Genomic DNA, 23,720 nt, shown 5'->3' with positions numbered 1-23,720 from the left:
AAATGATAGGGAAAACATTGCCCAAAGTGAGAAGGGGAGTAAAAATATATCTGTTTATTTAAACATCAATGGGGGTGCTTCCCCGGTGACTCAGTGTTCAAGAATCCACCTGCCAATGCAGGAGACACGGGTTCGATCCCTGATCTGGGAAAATCCCACATACTGTGGAGCAACTAAGCCACTACAGCACAACTACTGAGCCTGTGCTCTGGAGCCTGGGAGCTCACATGCCACAACTACTGAAGCCCTCAGCCTAGAGCCTGTGCTCCGCAACAAGAGAAGCCACCACAGTGAGAAGTTCAAGCACGCTGCAGCTAGAGAGGAGCCCCTGCTCGCCACAACTAGACGAAAGCCGGTGTAGCCATGAAGACCCAGCACAGTCAAAAACAAACTAATTAAATTCTCTTTTTAAAATTAAAAACCAATGGAGAGGGATGGAATGAGCCATACCCCCTCCCCTGACTTACAACATTGCACTTCAGGAACGCTACAGACCAATCAGAGTGGGGTTTGGGACTTATATTTGAGTTCTGCTTATTGCTTGAGGGGAACAGGCTGTGTAGGGTGTGCAGAGTGGAGAAAAGATACTCAGATTTGTGCCACAGCAGTCGGGGGTGGGGGGGATTCTCCTCATTCAGTGAAATAAACAGTTGCAAACTCCCAGCAACAAACATATCATCTGAAGACCCTTTTGACTCTGGCTTACTTTTGCACAGATCCTAATCCAGCAACTTGGCTGGTGACAGGAATGAAATGGATTTGCAATATCTGTCAGCACAATTCTTTTCCCAGGAATTACTAGGAAGCTTTAGCTCTTATTTGAGACTGTGATTTATCTGATTGGCATGTTTGGGAAGAACAAACTAGACGTGCTTGACTTTTAAAAATACTGAGAAGCAACAGAATTTGGCCTCTGCACCAGAACCTGAGCAAATCTCAGAATTTCAATAGTTGCTTTCATGTCAGATTTCTCCCTGGCATATGGTGTTGGGTTGTCATGAAGTAAATAAAACAGATAATCTTGAACAGAAAGAAGAAAGTTCTCCAGATCATCTAAAGGGCTCAAACTTTCATCATGACCTGATTTCAAATTCCCCTTACCCCTACTTTACCTAAGACAAGGGCCTTTGTTGTAATTCTCACCAGAAGCAAGTCTCTCTTATGAGATTTCCATTTCAAAGATGAAATCAGTGGTAAGATAGCTCTGCTCTTTTGGTAACAGAGCTGTGCAAGCTTCCTCAACTCTAGCTGAATGAGGTCCCGCAACCTCCCTTCAACTATACTCAGGGAATGCTGAGGAGTGATTGGATGGGGAAGCCCTGGAATCTGTTCCCTAGTCAGAGAATCCCACATGAGCTGGCTTAGATCTGTAGGATTGGAGACAGTGGCCATGAGAACAGATGGACATAAATTCTACTTGAATTATGTCAATAGTTGGTAAAAAGATCCTTCATGGTATTTGTTTGCAAGAGTCTTTGCCCAGGTTGATGAGATCAGCTGTCTTTTTTGAGACATTTTGATGATCATCCTTCTGATGTTGCTGGAAGCTAGTTGTTAATATGTGATTTGGCAAAAAGGGAAGGGCGACAACTCAAGAATGGACTAGTTTAGACAGAGTATGACATCCCTTATACGCAGAATAAGGGATGCTTAATAAATACGCTTATACGCAGAATAAGGGATGCTTAATAAATATGCTTAATAAGAAGACATGATACAAAAGAACTTATTTACAAAACAGAAAGAGACTCACAGACTTAGAGAACAAACATGTAGTTGTCAGGGGGAAGGAGAGGGGAAAGGGATAGTTAGGGAGCTTGGGATGGACAGGTACACACTGTTATATTTAAAATGGATAACCAACAAGGACCTACTGTATAGCACATGGAACTCTGCACAATGCCATGTGGCAGCATGGACAAGAGGAGTGTTTGGGGGAGAGTGGATACATGCATATGTATGGCTGTGTCCCTTCGCTGTCCACCTGAAACTATCACAACACTGTTAATCAGAAACACTCTGATATAAAATAAAAGTTAGTGTCTTCCCTGGTGGCTTAGATGGTAAAGAATCTGCCTGCAATATGGGAGCCCTGGGTTCAATCCCTGGGTGGGGAAGATCCCCTGGAGAAGGAAATGGCAACCCACACCAGTATTCTTGCCTGGAGAATCCCATGGGCAGAGGAGCCTGGTGGGCTATGGTCCATGGGGTCACAAAGAGTTGGATTTGACTGAGCCACTAACCCACACAAAATAAAAGTTTAATAAAAATTTTTTTTCTTTCAGAAAAAAAGGATGGACTAGCTGATTCCAGGAAGAATCACGGGCCAATCATTAAAATGGTATTCTAATAGGAAGCTATCAAGAAGTTTCCCACCTAGGTATTTTCCAAGAAATTAAGTTACAAATAGCAACCAGAGGCATCGCATTTAGATTCTGCTATTGCATACATTCTTTTCAAAACTGGAGTTTTGTTTTTGTTTGTTTTGCCCTAGGAGAGGTCTGACAGAATGTGGTCCACTGGAGAAGGGAATGGCAAGCCACTTCAGTATTCTTGCCTTGAGAACCCCATGAACAGTATGAAAAGGCAAAATGATAGGATACTGAAAGAGGAACTCCCCAGGTCATTAGGTGTTCAATATCAGTGGAGAAATAACTCCAGAAAGAATGAAGGGATGGAGCCAAAGCAAAAACAATACCCAGTTGTGGATGTGACTGGTGATAGAGGCAAGGTCTGATGCTGTAAAGAGCAATATTGCATAGGAACCTGGAATGTGAGGTCCATGAATCAAGGCATATTGGAAGTGGTCAAACAAGAGATGGCAAGGGTGAACGTCGACATTCTAGGAATCAGCGAACTAAAATGGACTAGAATGGGTGAATTTAACTCAGATGATCATTATGTCTACTACTGGGGGCAGGAATCCCTCAGAAGAAATGAAGTAGCCATCATGGTCAACAAGAGTCCAAAATGCAGTACTTGGATGCAATCTCAAAAACGACAGAATGATCTCTGTTCATCTCCAAGGCAAACCATTCAGTATCACAGTTATCCAAGTCTATGCCCCAACCAGTAACGCTGAAGAAACTGAAGTTGAACGGTTTTATGAAGACCTACAAGACCTTTTAGAACTAACACCCAGAAAAGATGTCCTTTTCATTATAGGGGACTGGAATGCAAAAGTAGCAAGCCAAGAAACACCTGGAGTAACAGGCAAATTTGGCCTTGGAATGCGGAATGAAGCAGGGCAAAGACGAATAGAGTTTTGCCAAGAAAACGCACTGGTCATAGCAAACACCCTCTTCCAACAACACAAGAGAAGACTCTACACATGGACATCACCAGATGGTCAACACCGAAATCAGATTGATTATATTCTTTGCAGCCAAAGATGGAGAAGCTCTATACAGTCAACAAAAACAAGACCAGGAGCTGACTGTGGCTCAGATCATGAACTCCTTATTACCAAATTCAGACTTAAAATGAAGAAAATAGGGAAAACCGCTAGACCATTCAGGTATGATCTAAATCCAATCCCTTATGATTATAAAGTGGAAGTGAGAAATAGATTTAAGGGCTTAGATCTGATAGATAGAGTGCCTGATGAACTATGGAATGAGGTTTGTGACATTGTACAGGAGACAGGGATCAAGACCATTCCCATGGAAATGAAATGCAAAAAAGCAAAATGGCTGTCTGGGGAGGCCTTACAAATAGCTGTGAAAAGAAGAGAGGCGAAAAGCAAAGGAGAGAAGGAAAGATATAAGCATCTGAATGCAGAGTTCCAAAGAATAGCAAGAAAAGTTAAGAAAGCTTTCTTCAGCAATCAAGGCAAAGAAATAGAGGAAAACAACAGAATGGGAAAGACTAGAGATCTCTTTAAGAAAATTAGAGATACCAAGAGAACATTTCATGCAAAGATGGGCTCAATAAAGGACAGAAATGGTATGGACCTAAAAGAAGCAGAAGATATTAAGAAGAGGTGGCAAGAATACACAGAAGAACTGTACAAAAAAGATCTTCATGGCCCAGATAATCATGATGATGTAATCACTAATCTAGAGACAGACATCTTGGAATGTGAAGTCAAGTGGGCCTTAGAAAGCATCACCACAAACAAAGCTAGTGGAGGTGATGGAATTCCAGTTGAGCTGTTTCAAATACTGAAAGATGATGCTGTGAAAGTGCTGCATCAATATGCCAGCAAATTTGGAAAACGCAGCAGTGGCCACAGGACTGGAAAAGGTCAGTTTTCATTCTAATCCCAAAGAAAGGCAATGCCAAAGAATGCTCAAACTACTTCACAATTGCACTCATCTCACATGCTAGTAAAGTAATGCTCAAAATTCTCCAAGCTAGGCTTCAGCACTATGTGAACCGTGAACTCCCTGATGTTCAAGCTGGTTTTAGAAAAGGCAGAGGAACCAGAGATCATGGAAAAAGCAAGAGAGTTCCAGAAAAACATCTATTTCTGCTTTCTTGACTATGCCAAAGCCTTTGACTGTGTGGATGACAATAAACTGGAAAATTTTGAAAGAGATGGGAATACCAGACCACCTGACCTGCCTCTTGAGAAATCTGTATGCAGGTCAGGAAGCAACAGATAGAACTGGACATGGAACAACAGACTTGTTCCAAATAGGAAAAGGAGTACATCAAGGCTGTATATTGTCACCCTGCTTATTTAACTTCTATGCAGAGTGCATCATGAGAAACGCTGGACTGGAAGAAGCACAAGCTGGAATCAAGATTGCTGGGAGAAATATCAATACCCTCAGATATGCAGATGACATCACCCTTATGGCAGAAAGTGAAGAGGAGCTAAAAAGCCTCTTGATGAAAGTGAAAGAGGAGAGCGAAAAAGTTGGCTTAAAGCTCAACATTCAGAAAATGAAGATTATGGCATCCGGTCCCATCACTTCATGGCAAATAGATGGGGAAAGAGTGGAAACAGTGTCAGACTTTATTTTTGGGGGCTCCAAAATCACTGCAGATGGTGACTGCAGCCATGAAATTAAAGGATGCTTACTCCTTGGAAGAAAAGTTATGACCAACCTAGATAGCATATTCAAAAGCAGAGACATTACTTTGCCAACAAAGGTCCGTCTAGTCAAGGCCATGGTTTTTCCAGTAGTCATGTATGGATGTGAGAGTTGGACTGTGAAGAAGGCTGAGCGCCGGAGAATTGATGCTTTTGAAGTGTGGTGTTGGAGAAGACTCTTGAGAGTCCCTTGGACTGCAAGGAGATCCAACCAGTCCATTCTGAAGGAGATCAGCCCTGGGATATCTTTGGAAGGAATGATGCTAAAGCTGAAGCTCCAGTACTTTGGCCACCTCATGCAAAGAGTTGACTCATTGGAAAAGACCCTGATGCTGGGAGGGATTGGGGGCAGGAAGAGAAGGGGACGACCGAGGATGAGATGGCTGGATGGCATCACTGACTCGATGGATGTGAGTCTGAGTGAACTCTGGGAGTTGGTGATGGACAGGGAGGCCTGGCGTGCTGGGATTCATGGGGTCGCAAAGATTCGGACACGACTGAGCAACTGAACTGAACTTGCCCTAGGAAGAAAAAGTTAAAGGAGAGTCTAGACATCATATAAAACACCCACCCTAATTCTGCTGGTACTAAATTCTAATATAAAGTGTACTTGGCTAAATAGTGCCCCCTCCCCAATTCACATCCTCTCAGAACTTGACCTTATTTGGAAATAGGGTCTTTGCAGATATAATTAGTTAAGATGAGGACACACTGGATTAGGATAGGTCCTAAATCCTTAGACTGTTGTCCTTACAAGAAGGTCATGTGAAGACTCAGACACACACAGGGAAGATGGCCATGTGGCATGTGGTAATGGGGGCAGAGATTGGGGTGACAGAGGTACAAGCCAAGGAATGCCAAGAAATGGCAACTACTAGAAGCTAGGAGACGGTGTGGACCTGATTCTTATTTCCAAAAAAAGCCTGCCCTGCTGACACTTTCACTTCAGACTTCGGACCTCTGAAACTGCAAGAGAACCCATTTCTGTTGTTTCAAGCCACCCATTTTGTGGTAATTTATTACGGCAACCCCAGGACATTAAGGCACAGGTGATTTGGAGAGAAAACTACTGCCTAATGAATAAGCCTCTTTAACATTCCCCTCCCCCATTCCCGCACTCATCTGATGATACCTTTAATGACACATCTACAGACGACCAAGCATTCATTCTCCACTGAGGAGCCTCCCATGTAGGCAACTTTTGTGTGTGTATGTGTTAGTTGCTCAGTCATGTCCGACTCTTTGTAATCCCATGGACTGTAGCCCACCAGGCTCCTCTGTCCATGGAATTCTCCAGGCAAGAATACTGGAGTGGGTTGCCATTTCCTACTTCTGTAGGCAATTTGAAAGTGAAAGTGAAGTCACTCAGTCATGTCCGACTCTTTGTGACCCCATGGACTGTAGCCTACCAAGCTCCTCTGTCCATGGGATTGTCCAGGCAAGAATACTGGAGTGGGTTGCCATTTCCTTCTCCAGGGGATCTTCCCGACCCAGGGATCGAACCTGGGTTTCCCGCATTGGAGGCAGACGCTTTACCCTCTGAGCCCTTAGGCAATGATTATTCAAGAGATATGGGTTCTCATTCTAGCTCCATGGACTAATTGTGTATCTTTAGATAAATTACGTACCTTCTCTGGGTCCAAGATTTCATCAATCCATTAAGGAGGTTGAACACCACTGGAGGTTCTTTAAAATTCCATCATGCTCCCATCTTCTGTGGTTTCACTGGAAGATGTTCATTTTCCCTAATACATGCATGCTGCATGCTAAGTCACTTCAATTCAGTTTAGTTCAGTTCAGTTGCTCAGTCGTGTGTGACTCCATGGACTACAGCAAGCCAGTCCATGACCAGTCCCTGACCATCACCAACTCCCAGAGCTTGCTCAAACTCATGTCCATTGAGTTGGATGGATGCCATCCAACCATCTCATTCTCTGTCATCCTGTTCTCCTGCCTTCCATTCCCAGCATCAGGGTCTCTTCAAATGAGTCAGCTCTTCACATCAAATGACCAAAGTATTGGAGCTTCAGCTTCAGCATCAGTCCTTCCAATGAATATTCAGGACTGATTTCCTTTAGGATGGACTGGTTGGATCTCCTTGCAGTCCAAGGGACTCTCAAGAGTCTTCTCCAACTCCACAGTTCAAAAGCATCAATTCTTCGGTGCTCAGCTTTCTTTATAGTCCAACTCTCACATCCACACATGACTACTGGAAAAATCATAGCTTTGACTAGATGGACCTTTGTTAGCAAAATAATATTTCTCCTTTTTAATATGCTGTCTAGGTTGGTCATAGCTTTTCTTCCAAGGAGCAAGTGTCTTTTGATTTCATGGCTTCAAGATGGTTAATTTCAGGAACAAGAGGTTAGGAGGGGGGATATCACTTTTAGAATCAAACCCAATACCTGCCAGAGATGCTTGGAGGACTCAAAAAAAAAAAAAAACAAAAAACCTTGTGCACACCAGGACCCAGAGACCCCACAGAGACTGATCCAGACCTGTCTTTGAGTCTCCTGTGGAGGTATGGGTCAGCAGTGGCCTGTCGTAGGGGCAGGGGCTCTGGGTGAAGCTACCTGGTCACACAGCCTGTGGCATAAGCCCTCTTGGAGATCGCCATTAATCCCATCATACAGCCGCTGAGCAGACAACCCACAAACTGCAGAACAATTATACCAAAGAAATTCTCAGAATGTTAAGAAAGTTCTAGGACCCACAACAGATTTCCCAACCTGGGGATCTGGCAAGGAGACTGAGAACTCCCAGAGAATTTGACTTTGGAGGCCACTGGGATTTGATTACAGAACTTACACAGGACTGGGGAAACAGACTTTGGAGGGCATAAACGAAACCTTGTGAGCACCAGGACCCAGGAGAAAGGAGCAGTGACCACACAAGAGACTGGCCAAAACTTGCCTATGATTGTCCAGGAGTCTCTGGTGGAGGCATGGGTCGGCGGTGGCCTGCTGCAGGATCGGGGGCATTGAGTGTGGCAGTGTGTGCACGGGACCTTTCATTGGTGTCAGGTCAAACAACAGAGAGGGAACACAGCTCTGTCCATCAACAAAAAATTGGATTAAAGATTTACAGAGCATGGCCCTGCCCATTAGAACAAGACCCAGTCTCCCCCATAATCAGTCTCTCCTATCAGGAAGCTTCCATAAGCCTCTTATACTTATCCATCAGAGGGCAGACAGAATGAAAACCAAAATCACAGAAAACTAATCAAACTGATCACATGGACCACAGCCTTGTCTAACTCAATGGAACTATGAGCTATGCTGTGTAGGGCCACCCAAAACAGGCAGGTCATGGTGGAGAGTTCTGACAAAACGTGGTCCACTGGAGAAGAGAATGGCAAGCCACTTCAATATTCTTGCCTTGAGAACCCCATGAGCAGTATGAAAAGGCAAAAAGATATGACATTGAAAGATGAACTCCCCAGGTTGGTAGGTGCTGCTACTGGAGATCAGTGGAGAAATAACTCTAGAAAGAATGAAGAGACAGACCTAAAGTGAAAACAACACCCAGTTGTGGATGTGACTGGTGAAGGAAGCAAGGTCTGATGCTGTAAAGAGCAATATTGCATAGGAAGCTGGAATGTCAGGTCCATGAATCAAGGTAAATTAGAAGTGGTCAAATAAGAGATGGTAAGAGTGAGCACTGACATTCTAGGAATCAGTGAACTAAAATGGACTAGAATGGGCGAATTTAATTCAGATGACCATTATATCTACTACTGTGGGCAAGAATCCCTTAGAAGAAATTGAGTAGCCCTCACAGTCAACAAAAGAGTCCAAAATGCAGTACTTGGGTGCAATCTCAAAAATGACAGAATGATCTCTATTCGTTTCCAAGACAAACCATTCAATATCACAGCAATCCAAGTCACTTCAGTAGTGTCCAACTCTTTGCAATCCTATAGACCATAGCCTGCATGCCAGGCTCCTTTTTCCATGCGATTCCCCAGGCAAGAATACTGGAGTAGGTTGCCATGCCCTCCTCTGAGGGGTCTTCCTGACCCAGGAAGCAAACGTGTGTCTCTTACGTCTCCTGCATTGACAGGCGGGTTCTTTACCACTAAGCGCCACCTGGGAAGTCCAAAACTAATTAATTTATTTGGCAGTACAAGGTCTTAGTTGTCACATGTGGGATCTAGTTCCCTGACCAGGGATCAAACCTGGACCCCATCTCACTCCTGCATTGGAAGTGCAGAGTTTTAGACACTGGACCACCAGGGAAGTCCCTATACAGGGTGTGTATAAATTTCTTTCTTCTTTTTTTTTTTTGTGGCATCTTTGTCTGGTTTTGGTATTAAAGTGATGGTGGCCTCATAGAACGAGTTTGGCAGTTTACCTTCCTCTGCATAAATTTCTTGAAGACAAAGATCTTTCTCTTGTTCATTGCTGTTTCCTTGGTGAAGATCAGCGTCTGTCACATAGGAGGGGCACAATTAGTCCTTGAGAGTGAATGAATAAATGAAGACACAATCAAGGTAAAATAAGAGTAACTGGTCCTGATGTTTCAGGTACCTCTTTGCCTTTCCTTTTCCCAAGGCTGTTGAGACCAAGGTGAGGTCAAGGGTTCTAGATTGACTATCAACAGTGAGTGAGTGGTAGTCAGTCGTGTCCAACTCTTTGCGACCCCATGGACTGTAGCTCGCCAGGCTCCTCTGTCCATGAGATTCTCCAGGCAAAAATACTAGAGTGGGTTGCCATTTCCTCCTCAAGGGGATCTTCCCGACCCATGGTTCAAACTCATGTCTTTCACATCTCCTTTTGCATTAGCAGGCGAGATCTTTACCACTAGCTTCACCGGAAGCCCTATCAACAGTGAGCATTGATGGGATTCACGAGATAATTATTCCTTCTGCACTTCCTTTGCTTGAGGAGATAGCTGAAGGGCCTATATGCACAGGAGTGAGATACTCAATTTTTTCTGGCTCAGGACATATTCAAAAAAGAAAGGAGGGTGGGACTTCCCTGGCAACCCAATGGTTAAGACTCTGAGTTTCCAATGCAGGGGGCACAGGTTCCATCTCTGGTTGGGGAACTAAGATCCCACATGGCCAAAAAGTAAAAAGAAAAATTAATTTTAATCAATCAATAAAAAGAGGAATAGTTTGAAATAACAATTGAATTACTGCGTTGGAAAAAGTAAGATGGTCTGCCATAAGTCTTTTGGAAAAGCTGTGGGGAAAAAAAAAAAACCACATTTCTTATGAAGATAGGAAAATAAATCTTCCACACATGGGAAAAAAGCATAATGCTATCAAGTATCTGAGTACAGTTTAAATACAATTTTCATGGTATTTCAATTTTAGAAATGTTATAAAATATTTTGACAAGCATTCAGTCTCTACATTTCCTGGAGTAAGAGGCTAATGGTAAAATATTGAATGCAAAATAATAAATGAGAAGTCCTGCCACAGCACAGATCCCTAATCCAGTTTGGGGCAGGCTGTGTTTTAAATTATTAAACTGTTAAAAGAGTCATCTGGCAGCTGCTTTTAAAGAAAATATGACAACTGTTGATTTTTTTTCTGGAGCAATACAAAATGTGGTAAAAAAATTTCCACTTGAGATGGACCTGAGGTCAAATATAATTCACTTAGAAATCTAACAGAAACAAATCTGTTCTGGATCTGTTATGCTACTGCCATGGACTATTTCCACTGTTATCTTATTTCCTTCTATGAGTAACATGGGACAGGACTACTTCCCAAACCCAGGTTGATTAAGATCAGATGTTCCAACAGAGCAAGGGGCAAGAAGGAGGCCAGGGAAGGACAGGCCCTACATATCCTCTTGCACCCCTAGAACCACCATCCATACAACTTAGTTTAAAAGGAATGTCAAGGTCAGTGTAGTGTGAGGGATGAGGAAGGAGCTTGAGTTGACTGTGCACATGCTGGTTGTTTTTTTGTGTATTTTTGTGATTGAATGGGATTTTATTTTGTTTTGTCTTTTGACTGCAGTTAGAGCCTCCTCTTCCATCTCACCGAGAGTTGGTCCTAAGCCACTTGCTCATTTGTTGACAAGGAAACAGGCCCAAGTCAGATACTGCTGGATGCCTGCTCAATGGCCTTCCTACCTCCATGACTTTCCTGATAGAGGGACCCTGATAGTGTCAGACCTTCAAGCCAAGAGCCCTTGATCTCAGGGAAGATGTCCCCACCCACTGTCATTAGTGGTTCAAGCCAAGCACAGCAAACCCACTTCTGTTATCATATTATAGGTGACCATGTTGCCTACTTTGGGTCAGTGAGATAAAGGAGAAGTTCACTGGGAGGTCTCTGGAAAAATTCTTCCTCTTTGATCAAGGATAGAGGTAGAGAGAGAGAAAGTGTCTGCCCTACACCCACTTCCTGCTTTGGGAGGTTGTCAGGCCCTTGATTTAGTAGCTACTGAATACACCACTAAACTGTCTTTACCCACTGAAGGTAGCAGTGTGCAAGGATAGAGAGAAAGCTGGGTAAGCAGAGGCTTAAGCTGTGGTCTTTTCACTGGAACTGTTTCCAAATGTTTTAATATGTGAGAAAATGAAATGTATTTGTCATTTAAACCAGTGTTAGTTACTCTAATACTTGAAGCCCAAAGCAACCTAATTGATTGATTTTGTTGTTCAGTAGTTCAGTCATGTCTGACTTTTTTTGACCCTATGGACTATAGCACTCCAGGCTTCCCTGTCCTTCATCATCTCCCAGAGTTTGCTCAGATTCATGTCAATTAAGTCAGTGATACCATCCAGCCATCTCCTCCTCTGTCTCCCCCTTATCCTTTCACCTTCAATCTTTTCCAACATCAGTGTCTTTTAAAATAAGTTGACTTTTCTCATCAGGTGGCCCAAGTATTTGAACTTCAGCTTCAGCATCAGTTCTTCAAAAGAATATTCAGGGTTGATTTCCTCTAGGAAATTGATACTTGACACAAATAAACAAAGCAACATGATACAAGACACAAATAAACGAAGTGACATGACCAAGTGCGCTCAGGTCATTGGCATCAGTGGAAGGACTAGATGTGGAATGAATATGGAGTTTGGAATTAAACAAACCCATATTTTTTGGCTCTTTTATTAAATTTTTTATTGAAGTATAGTTGATTTGCAATGTTATGTTAGTTTCTGCTGTACAGAAAAGTAGTTCAGTGATATATATATATATATATATTTAATATTCTTTGCCATTATGGTTTACCCCAAGATACTGAATATAGCTCCCTGTTCTATACAGTAGGACCTTGTTGTTTATCCATCCTCTATATACACCGCTTTGCATCTGCTAACCCTTAATTCCCAATCCTTCCCTCCCCGACCTCCCCTCCCCTATGACAAGTCTATTCTCTGTTAGACCCATGTTTGAATCACTAATTTCCTGTGTGCTCTTGGACAAGTTACCTGATCTCTCTGGGCCTGTTTTCTCCTCTGTTACATGGGGTTAACATGAGCATCCACCTCATGGAGTTGTTGTGAGTTTTAAATGAGATTACATAATGTGTCTGAAAGTCAGTGAATGTCAGCTCGTTCTGCTTCCTCCTTGACACTTTGTCCAGTGTAATATTTTTTTTTCTTGTTTTAACAAATATATTTATTGTAACAAATATAATTCTAACAGAGTAATAATTTGTAAATTGATCATTTTATTTTTTACAAAATATGTTTGAAACAATGTAATCTTTTGACCTTGTCTTTTCAACCCACTCCAGTATTCTTGCCTGGAGAAGCCCATGGACAGAGGGACCTGGTGGCTACCATCCATGGGGTCACAAAAAGTCAGACATCACTGAATGACTAACACTTTTGGTTTCTTTCCTTAAGAACTATATTAGCAGTTGTGTTTTCATGATAAAATATTAGCTGTATACAACCTCATAGTACTTAGAGGATTAATTTTATTTCATTATAGACATTTTAATAATATTTAAATGTGCCTCCTCTTGGTAAGTCCCCCAAACAGTAGATTGCTTAGTACATTAATATCCAGAAAAGTTACCGCTGAATGCCTATATCTCTGGCTTTAAAAAATATTAGAGACTTGAAATTCGATGCATCATCTTGAAATCTTTAAGTTTTTCTAGGTAGTCCTTAAATCTCTGGGGTTTTTTTTAATGCTATTTTCAGACACCTATGACAAAAGCAGATGAATATAAGGAGTGACTCAATTGTTTCTACCTGTGAATATTGGAAAGAAAAATTATGCCTAAGTAACAGTAATTTACTTCCTGGTGGCTCAGAGGGTAAAACGTCTGCCCACAATGTGGGAGAGCCCAGTTCAATCCCTGGGTCAGGAGGATCTCCTAGAGAAAGAAATGGCAACCCACTCGAGTGTTCTTACCTGGAAAATCCTATGTACAGAGGAGCCTGGTAGGCTACAGTCCATGGGGTCCCAAAGAGGCGGACACGACTGAGCGACTTCACTTTTCACTTTAACAGTAATTTATGACATGGCCATAGTGTTTCTACAGCACAGGTCCTAATAACATCACATGTGAACAAATGCACTATCATAAATTTCTTCCAGTCATTATCTCAGCAAGTAGTGCCAACAACCCTAAATGGTGAGTTCTGCTATCCCCATTTGAGGGATGGGTAAACTGAAACTTGAGATAGTCAGTGATTTCTCCGAGGTCACACAGCTAGTTAAAAGTGCTACAGCTGAGACTGGATTCAAATTCTGTCAGACTTGGGAGCCCAGGTTCTTAATTTCTACACTTTCAGTTCAGTTCAGTTCAGTCACTCAGTCGTGTCTGACTCTTTGCGACCCCATGGACTGCAGCGCTCCAGGCCTCCCTGTCCATCACCAGCTCCCAGAGTTTACTCAGACTCATGTCCACTGAGTCGGTGATGCCATCCAACCATCTCATCCTCTGCCATCCTTTTCTCCTAGTGCCTTCAATCGTTCCCAGCATCAAGGTCTTTTCAAATGAGTCACCTCTTCGCATCAGGTGGCCAAAGTATAGGAGTTTCAGCTTCAATATCAGTCCTTCCAATGAACATTCAGGACTGATTTCCTTGAGGATGGACTGGTTGGATATCCTTGCAGTCCAAGAGAATCTCAAGAGTCTTCTCAAACACCACACTTCAAAAGTATCAATTCTTTGGTGCTCAGCTTTCTTCACAGTCCAACTCTCACATCCATACATGACCACTGGAAAAACCATAGCCTTGACTAGACGGATCTTTGTTGGCAAAGTAACGTGTCTGCTTTTTAATATGCTGTCTAGATTGGTCATAACTTTTCTTGCAAGGAGTAAGCATCTTTTTATTTCATGGCTGCAATCACCATCTGCAGTGATTTTGGAGCCCAAAAAAATAGTCTGCCACTGTTTCCACTGTTTCTCCATCTATTTCCAATGAAGTGATGGGACCAGATGCCATGATCTTAGTTTTCTGAATGTTGAGCTTTAAGACAACTTTTTCGCTCTCCTCTTTCACTTTCATCAAGAGGCTTTTTAGTTCCTCTTCACTTTCTGCCATAAGGGTGGTGTCATCTGCATGTCTGAGGTTACTGATATTTCTCCCAGCTCTCTTGACTTCAGCTTGTGCTTCTTCCAGTCCAGCATTTCACATGATGTACTCTGCATAGAAGTTAAATAAGCAGGGGGACAATATACAGCCTTGATGTACTCCTTTTCCTAATTGGAACCAGTCTGTTGTTCCATGTCCAGTTCTAACTGTTGCTTCCTGACCTGCATATAGGTTTCTCAAGAGGCAGGTCAGGTGGTCTTGTATTCCCATCTCTTTCAGAAGTTTCCACGGTTTATTGTGATCCACACAGTCAAAGGCTTTGGCATAGTCAATAAAACAGAAAGAGATATTATTTTGGAACTCTCTTGCTTTTTTGATGATCCAGCAGATGTTGGTAATTTGATCTCTGGTTCCTCTGCCTTTTCTAAAACCAGCTTGAACATCTGGAAGTTCACGGTTCATGTATTGTTGAAGTCTGGCTTAGGGAATTTTGAGCATTACTTTGCTAGAGTGTGAGAAGAGTGCAATTGTGCAGTAGTTTGAACATTCTTTGGCATTGCCTTTCTTTGCAATTGGAATGAAAGCTGACCTTTTCTAGTCCTGTGGCCACTGCTGAGTTTTCCAAATTTGCTGGCATATTGAATGCAGCACTTTCACAGCATCACTTTTTAGGATTTGAAATAGCTCAACTGGAATTCCATCACCTCCACTAGCTTTGTTCATAGAGAAGCTTCCTAAGGCCCACTTGACTTCACATTCAAGGATGTCTGGCTCTAGGTAAGTGATCATACCATTGTGATTATCTCAGTTGTGAAGATCTTTTTTGTACAGTTCTTCTGTGTATTCTTGCCACCTCTTCTTAATATCTTCTGCTTCTCTTAGCTCCATACCATTTCTGTCCTCTATCAAGCCCATCTTTGCATGAAATTGTCCCTTGGTATCTCTAGTTTTCTTGAGGAAATCTCTAGTCTTTCCCATTCTGTTGTTTTCCTCTATTTCTTTGCCTTGATTGCTGAGGAAGGCTTTCTTATCTCTCTTTGCTATTCTTTGGAAATCTGCATTCAAATATGTATATCTTTTCTTTTCTCCTTTGCTTTTGGCTTCTTTTCTTTACACAGCTATTCGTAAGGCCTCCTCAGACAGCCATTTTACTTTTTTGCATTTATTTTTCTTGGGGATAGTCTTGCTCCCTATCTCCTGTACAATGTCACGAACCTTCATCCATAGTTCATCAGGTACTCTATCAGATTGAGTCCCTTAAATCTATTTCTCACTTCCATTGTATAATCATTAGGGATTTTATTTAGTTCTTAGCTGAATGGTGTAGTGGTTTTCCCTACTTTCTTCAATTTAAGTCTGAATTTGGTGATAAAGAGTTCATGATCTGAGCCATAGTCAGCTTCCGGTCTTGTTTTTGCTGACTGTATAGAGCTCCTCCATTTTTGGCTGCAAAGAATATAATCAGTCTGATTCTGGTGTTGACCATTTCGGTGATGTCCATGTGTAGAGTCTTCTCTTGTATTGTTGGAAGAGGGTGTTTGCTATGACCAGTGCATTCTCTTGGCAAAACTATTAGCCTTTGCCCTGCTTCATTCTGTACTCCAAGGCCAAATGTGCCTGTTACTCCAGGTGTTTCTTGACTTCCTACTTTTGCATTCCAGTCCCCTATAATGAAAAGGACATCTTTTTGGGGTGTTAATTCTATAAGGTCTTGTAGGTCTTCATAGAACCTCTCAACTTCAGCTTCTTCAGCGTTACTGGTTAGGGCATAGACTTGGGTTACTGTGATGTTGAATGGTTTGCCTTGGAAACGAACAGAGATCATTCTGTCGTTCTTGAGACTGCATTCAAGTACTGCATTTCAGACTTTTTTGTTGGCTTTGAGGGCTACTCCATTTCTTCTAAGGGATTCCTGCCCAGAGTAGTAGATATAATGGTCATCTGAATTAAATTCACCCATTCCAGTCCATTTTAGTTCACTGATTCCTAAAATGTTGACATTCACTCTTGTCATCTCCTGTTTGATCCTTTCCAATTTGCCTTGATTCATGGACCTAACATTTCAGGTTCCTATGCAATATTGCTCTTAACAGCGTCAGACCTTGCTTCCTTCACCAGTCACATCCACAACTGGGTGTTGTTTTTGCTCTGGCTCTGTCTCTTCATTCTTTCTGGAGTTATTTCTCCAATGATCTCCACTAGCATATTGGGCACCTACCAACCTGGAGAGTTCACCTTTCAGTGTCCTATCTTTCTGCCTTTTCATATTGTTCATAGGGTTCTCAAGGCAGAAATACTGAACTATTTTGCCATTCCCTTCTCCAGTGAACCATGTTTTGTCAGAACTCTCCACCGTGCCACGTCTGTTTTGGATGGCCCTACACGGCATGGCTCATAGTTTCACTGAATTAGACAAGGCTGTGATAGAGTGCCTGATGAACTATGGACGGAGGTTCATGACATTGTACAGGAGACAGGGATCAAGACCATCCCCATGGAAAAGAAATGGAAAAAAGCAAAATGGCTGTCTGGGGAGGCCTTACAAATAGCTGTGAAAAGAAGAGAAGTGAAAAGCAAAGAAGAAAAGGAAAGATATACCCATCTGAATGCAGAGTTCCAAAGAATAGCAAGAAGAGATAAGAAAGCCTTCCTCAGTGATCATTGCAAAGAAATAGAGGAAAACAACAGAATGGGAAAGACTAGAGGTCTCTTCAAGAAAATTAGACACCAAGGGAACATTTCATGCAAAGATGGGCTCAATAAAGGACAGAAATGGTATGGACCTAACAGAAGCAGAAGATATTAAGAAGAGGTGGCAAGAATACACAGAAGAACTGTACAAAAAATCTTCACGACCAAGATAATCACGATGGTGTGATCACTCACCTAGAGCCAGACATCTTGGAATGTGAAGTCAAGTGGGCCTTAGGAAGCATCACTACGAACAAAGCTAGTGGAGGTGATGGAATTCCAGTTGAGCTATTTCAAATCCTGAAAGATGATGCTGTGAAAGTGCTGCATTCGATATGCCAGCAAATTTGGAAAACTCAGTAGTGGCCACAGGACTGGAAAAGGTCAGTTTTCATTCCAATCGCAAAGAAAGGCAATGCCAAAGAATGTTCAAACTACTGCACAATTGCACTCATCTCATACGCTAGTAAAGTAATGCTCAAAATTCTCCAAGCCAGGCTTCAGCAATACATGAACCGTGAACTCCCTGATGTTCAAGCTGGTTTTAGAAAAGGCAGAGGACCAGAGATCAAATTGCCAACATCTGCTGGATCATTAAAAAAAGCAAGAGAGTTTCAGAAAAACATCTCTTTCTGCTTTATTGACTATGCCAAAGCCTTTGACTGTGTGGATCACAATAAACTGTGGAAAATTCTGAAAGAGTTGGGAATACCAGACCACCTGACCTGCCTCTTGAGAAACCTATATGCAGGTCAGGAAGCAACAGTTAGAACTGGACATGGAACAACAGACTGGTTCCAAATAGGAAAAGGAGTACACAAGGCTGTATATTGTCACCCTGCTTATTTAACTTCTATGCAGAGTACATCATGAGAAACGCTGGACTGGAAGAAGCACAAGCTGAAGTCAAGATTGCCTGAAGAAATATCAATAACCTCAGATAAGCAGATGACACCACCCTTATGGCAGAAAGTGAAGAGGAACTAAAGAGCATCTTGATGAAAGTGAAAGTGGAAAGTGAAAAAGTTGTCTTAAAGCTCAACATTCAGAAAACTAAGGTCATGGCATCTGGTCCCATCACTTCATTGGAAATAGATGGGGAAACAGTGGAAACAGTGTCAGACTTTATTTTTGGGGGCTCCAATATCACTGCAGATGGTGACTGCAGCCATGAAATTAAAAGACGCTTACTCCTTGCAAGAAAAGTTATGACCAACCTAGATAGCATATTCAAAAGCAGAGACATTACTTTGCCAACAAAGGTCCATCTAGTCAAGGCTATGGTTTTTCCAGTGGTCATGCATGGATGTGAGAGTTGGCCTGTGAAGAAAGCTGAGCGCCAAAGAATTGATGCTTTTGAAGTGTGGTGTTGGAGAAGACTCTTGAGAGTCCCTTGGACTCCAAGGAGATCCAACCAGTCCATTCTGAAGGAAATCAGTTCTGGGATTTCTTTGGAGGGAATGATGCTGAAGCTGAAACTCCAGTACTTTGGCCACCTCATGCGAAGAGTTGACTGTTTGGAAAAGAGTCTGATGCTGGGAGGGATTGGGGGCAGGAAGAGAAGGGGACGACAGAGGATGAGTGGGCTGGATGGCATCACGGACTCGATGGATGTGAGTCTGAGTGAGCTTCGTGAGTTGGTGTTGAACAGGGAGGCCTGGCATGCTGCGATTCATGGGATCGCAAGGAGTAGGACACGACTGAGCAACTGAACTGAACTGAACTGTGGTCCATGTGAATAGATTGGTTAGTTTTCTGTGATTGTGGTTTTCAGTCTGTCTACCCTCTGATGGAGAAGGATAAGAGGCTTATGGAAGCTTCCTGATGGGAGAGACTGACTATGGGGGATACTGGGCCTTGTTCTGATAGGCAGAGCCATGCTCAGTAAATCTTTAATCCAATTTTCTATTGTTGGGTGCAGCTGTGTTTCCTCCCTGCTATTTACCTGGGGCCAAACTATGGTGGAGGTAATGAAGATAATGGTGACCTCCCTCAAAAGATCCCATGCATGTACTGCTACAGCCCGTGCTCCAACCCTGCAGCAGGCCACCATCGACCCATGCCTCTGCCAGAGACTCTCAGACACCCACAGGCAAGTCTCCTGTGGGGCCATTGTTCCTTTCTCCTGGGTCCTGGTGCACAAGGTTCTGTTGTGCCCTCTGAGGGTCTATTTCCTACACTCCATTGTTGCCTAAAATACCTGCTAAACTTCCTAAGTAACCACATTTTCTTAAACAACTGAACTGAAACATATATTTATCATTCATCATACTACTTAGCATTTATTGAGCACCTATTGTATGCCAGATAAATATCATTTCATTATCAGAACCCTGAAAGATAGGTATTATTGCTATAATAAAACAATAACTACTTATTGTAATCTGTATTAATATCAGTATCAATAGCATCAACATTAATTAATATCAACATTAATGGTAATATTTGTTAGTGTTAACATTCATTATTAGCAATGTTGATTAATAATATTAACATTGATTAACATTAATATTGATTATGAATTGATATGCACTGTGTGCTATGAATTAAGATAGATATTATTCATTCATAGTATTATAAATAAATATATTGTCTATTATAATAACTTTACAGATGAGGAGTGGGCAGTAAGTTCTCCAAGTCTGCACAATTGGTAGTGGGCATTCAGTTACAACACAGCCCAATTTCAAAGCCTGTGTTCTTTCCATTGTGCCACATAGCTTCCTGTCATAACTAGAGTAACTGCCTTAAGGAAGCTGCTCCAGGTTTAAAATGGAAAATATATCTATAGTAATATATTTTAAGTGTCTCAGGGGCCTTATAATTCTTTGGTTCCCCAAACAATTAAAATAGTGCTAGATACTGAGCATTCAATGATTGACTGCTTGATTGATAACGGACTGGTTGATAAACAGCAATGATCCCTTACTTACACCCATTTCCTTCTGAAGAAATGTTTATGGGCCTGACAGTGATGTGAATCTTATCATGCTTTCCAAGATATGTGTTATATTTGGCTGCAGGACATCCACAATGGCTGCAGGATGACCTCGCAGCAATGACAATGTCATCAGTTTGTGAAAGTCTTGAGGATACAATTGACAAAAGGAAAGCTGATCACATCATTTTTTTTAAGGTTCCATATAGCAGTACCTTTACATGAGGAAAAATGAAAAGCCTGGAGATTTGATTCTTCATTAGTCCTTTATGCGAAAGTCGAGAAATGGATATGAGTCATAGCTTGTAGACCTAAAATCTTAAGTGTCATGGCCGTAACTCTCCAGTAGATAGTGAAAGGGAAGTCGCTCAGTCATGTCCGACTCTTTGCGACCCCATGGACTGTAGCCCAACAGGCTTCTCCATCCATGGGATTTTCCAGGCAAGAATACTGAAGTGGGTTGCCATTTCTTTCTCCAGGAGATCTTCCCAACCCAGGGACTGAACCTGGGTCTCCCACATTGTAGGCAGACGCTTAGATATATAAGCTGAAATTCTTGACATTTTATATATTCATGACCCTGAAGGAATAGAATGAATGGGAGTAGGAGTTGGTGTGTATTTTATGAAGAAAATTAAGTTTGGTGTTTAAAAGAATGTATTGCAATTTTATTTGTGTAATTTCAGATTGGTGGCCTGTGGGAAACTAGAGAGAAGAAAAACAGAGTCTAGTGCTTATCCAGTTGCTAACTTACTGTGTGACCTTCTTCCCACTCTCTGGAATTCCATTCCCCCTTCTCTACAATGAAGGCTTGACCTTATGATCTGTAAAGTCCCTTTCATGTCCAAGTCAGCCCATTTTCTTTCCTTCTACTCCCCAGGTCATTGCCACAGGAGGAAGAGTGGACGTTCTTGAGAAAAGTCCCTTTGAGAGAAAATATCCCATCTAACGAACCTGGAGAACATTACGCAAAGTGAACTTAGGCAGTCACAGAAGGACAAGCACCACTTAATAGGACATCTATGAGGAATGGACTTCCCTGGTGGTTCAGATGGTAAAGCGTCTGCCTGCAATGTGGGAGATCCGGGTTCAATCCCTGGGTTGGGAAGATCTCCTGGAGAAGGAAATGGCAACCCACTCCAGTATTCTTGCCTGGAAAATCCCATGGATGGAGAAGCCTGGTAGGCTACAGTCCATGGGTCGCAAAGAGTCAGACACGACTGAGAGACTTCACTTTCGCTTTTCACTTTTCATGAGGAATCAAAAACAGACAAACTCATAGAGGCAGAGAATGGAAGGGTAGCTGCCAGGGGCTAGAGGAATGGGGAAAGGAGGAAATATTAGTCAAAGGGTACTGAATTTCAGTTATAAGATGAATAAGTCCTAACAGGGAACTATATTCAATACCCTGATATAAACCATAATGGAAAGGAATATAAAAAAGAATGTATAATGTATAATTGAATCTGATATATAACTGAACCAATGCTGAAGCTGAAGCTGCAATATTTTGGCCACCTGATGTGAAGAACTGACTCATTGGAAAAGACCTGATGCTGGGAAAGAGTGAAAGCAACAGGAGAAAAGAGTGGCAGAGGTTGAGATGGTTAGGTAGTATCAGCAGCTCAATGGACATGAATTTGGGCAAACTCTGGGAGATAGTGAAGGGCAAGGAAGCCTGGTGTGCTACAGTCCATGGGGTCACAAAGAGTCGGACATGGCTTAGTGACTGAACAACAAAAATAACTAAATCACTTTGCTGTAAAGCAGGAATTCACACAACATTGTAAATCAACTATACTGCAATACAAAAGATGATGAAGCCCTAGAAACCTATTGTATGGAATAGTGCCTGTAGTTAACAATACTCTATTGTATACTGGAAAGTTTGCTAAGAGAGTAAATCTTATGTTTAAGTGTTCTTTTTTGCCTTAAATTCCAATAGTTTATTTCCCATATCCTAAGTTCTGAAGTTCAGGGTAGAGTTTCAGCATTAAATAATGAAACATATCAAGTTTCAGACTATTTATTCATCAGTGTAAACCCCAACACAATACACCAACGTGATTTCGTGCATTTAGAGGGGAAATATTTTCTGGTTAAGTGGAAAATTGTGCGGATGGCTTCTGGAAGACCTTCATTCTAATCAGCTTTATAGTGAAATATTTCATTTAGAAGTCTGGACCTTCTTTCTTCAGTTTGCTGTAATCTACATTCACAGAGTAGAACTTGTACTGATCATTAGGACCTAGTTTGTTCCAAGGTTCCGGGTTATTCTTTCTGTCCCAACTGACATCGGGATTGAACAATGGCAGGCGTGTGACATACAGTGCTGCTCCAGTCCCTCCTGCTCCAATAAATATGAAGAGGGGGATCAAGCTAGGATGCCTCTTGGCCTGACCAATGATCTGGCAGAGCATGGTTGCGACAGTGGCCTCGAGTCCAAACCGAGAGAAAAACTAAGCCTCAAGGCCGGAGATTAAGCACTCACCGCCTGTTTAAGTGTTCTTATCACAAAATAATAATAATAGTAAAAGAAGTGGGAAGAAACTTTGGAGGTGATGGGTATGCTTACGGAAAAAGTTGTGATGATGGTTTCACAGGTGTATACTCACCCCAAACTCATCAGGTTGTGTATGTTGATGTTTAACGCACAGCTTTTTGTCAAACAGACCTCAACAAAGTGGTTTGAAAAAAAAAATACTCTGTCTTGAGTTGAAAGTACATGGAGACTATAAGGCTCTTCATTTTTGGAGCAAATAGCATGTTTCTTGTGTGTATTAGGATTCTTGGGGCTGCCAGAGACTTAAACTCAGCTGGAATTTTACTTATGCCAAATGGGAGACTTCTTGGTTAATGTAACCAAGCCATGGGAAAGTCGAGGCCAACTGAAACAAAAGCCTGTGATAACTGTCAGGATTCTCTTTCTTTCTCCCTTTTCTCTCCCTTTCTTTTTCAGACTCCCATCTCTGCCTCCCTGAGTGTCAGCCTCATACTCTCAGAGTAATTTCTTGACACACAGCTAGATACATAGGAGCTGGCCAGATCTGTACTCATATCTCCCAGAGTTGCTGTCAGAGAGGAATTTCTACCAGTTTTTCCTGAATGTCTTAGAAGTCTCAGGAGAGATTTTGATTGGCCTAGCTTGGATCAGGTGCCCACATCTCTACCAATCACTGTATCCAGGCAACAGAATTTGGCAAGAACATAGCAGTGTTCCTTCCATCACATGGTGGGAGTGGAGAAAAGAGCATTTTTCCAGAAGGGGAGTGCTGCTCTAGACAAAACACTAGAGAGCCACTGAGTGAAGCTTCATTGTCTTTAATGGGAGACTGATGAGTACAATCCACAATAACACCAAAAGACTCTATGACATTTTGGTACTCAGGGCATGCTATAGACTGAATGTGTCCCCATCAAAATTCATATGCTGAAATCCTGATGCTCAATGTGATGGCATTAGGAGGTAGGGCCTTTGAAGGTGATGAGGTCAAGAATGTGAAGGCCTCATGAATGGGATTAGTGCCCTTATAAAGAGATCTCAGAGAGATCCCTTGCCCCCTTCAACCACGTGAGGACACAGCA

The sequence above is a fragment of the Capricornis sumatraensis genome, chromosome X, assembly GCF_032405125.1.
Source record: "Capricornis sumatraensis isolate serow.1 chromosome X, serow.2, whole genome shotgun sequence".
NCBI lineage: Eukaryota > Metazoa > Chordata > Mammalia > Artiodactyla > Bovidae > Capricornis > Capricornis sumatraensis.
Note: the sequence above shows the minus strand (reverse complement) of the source record.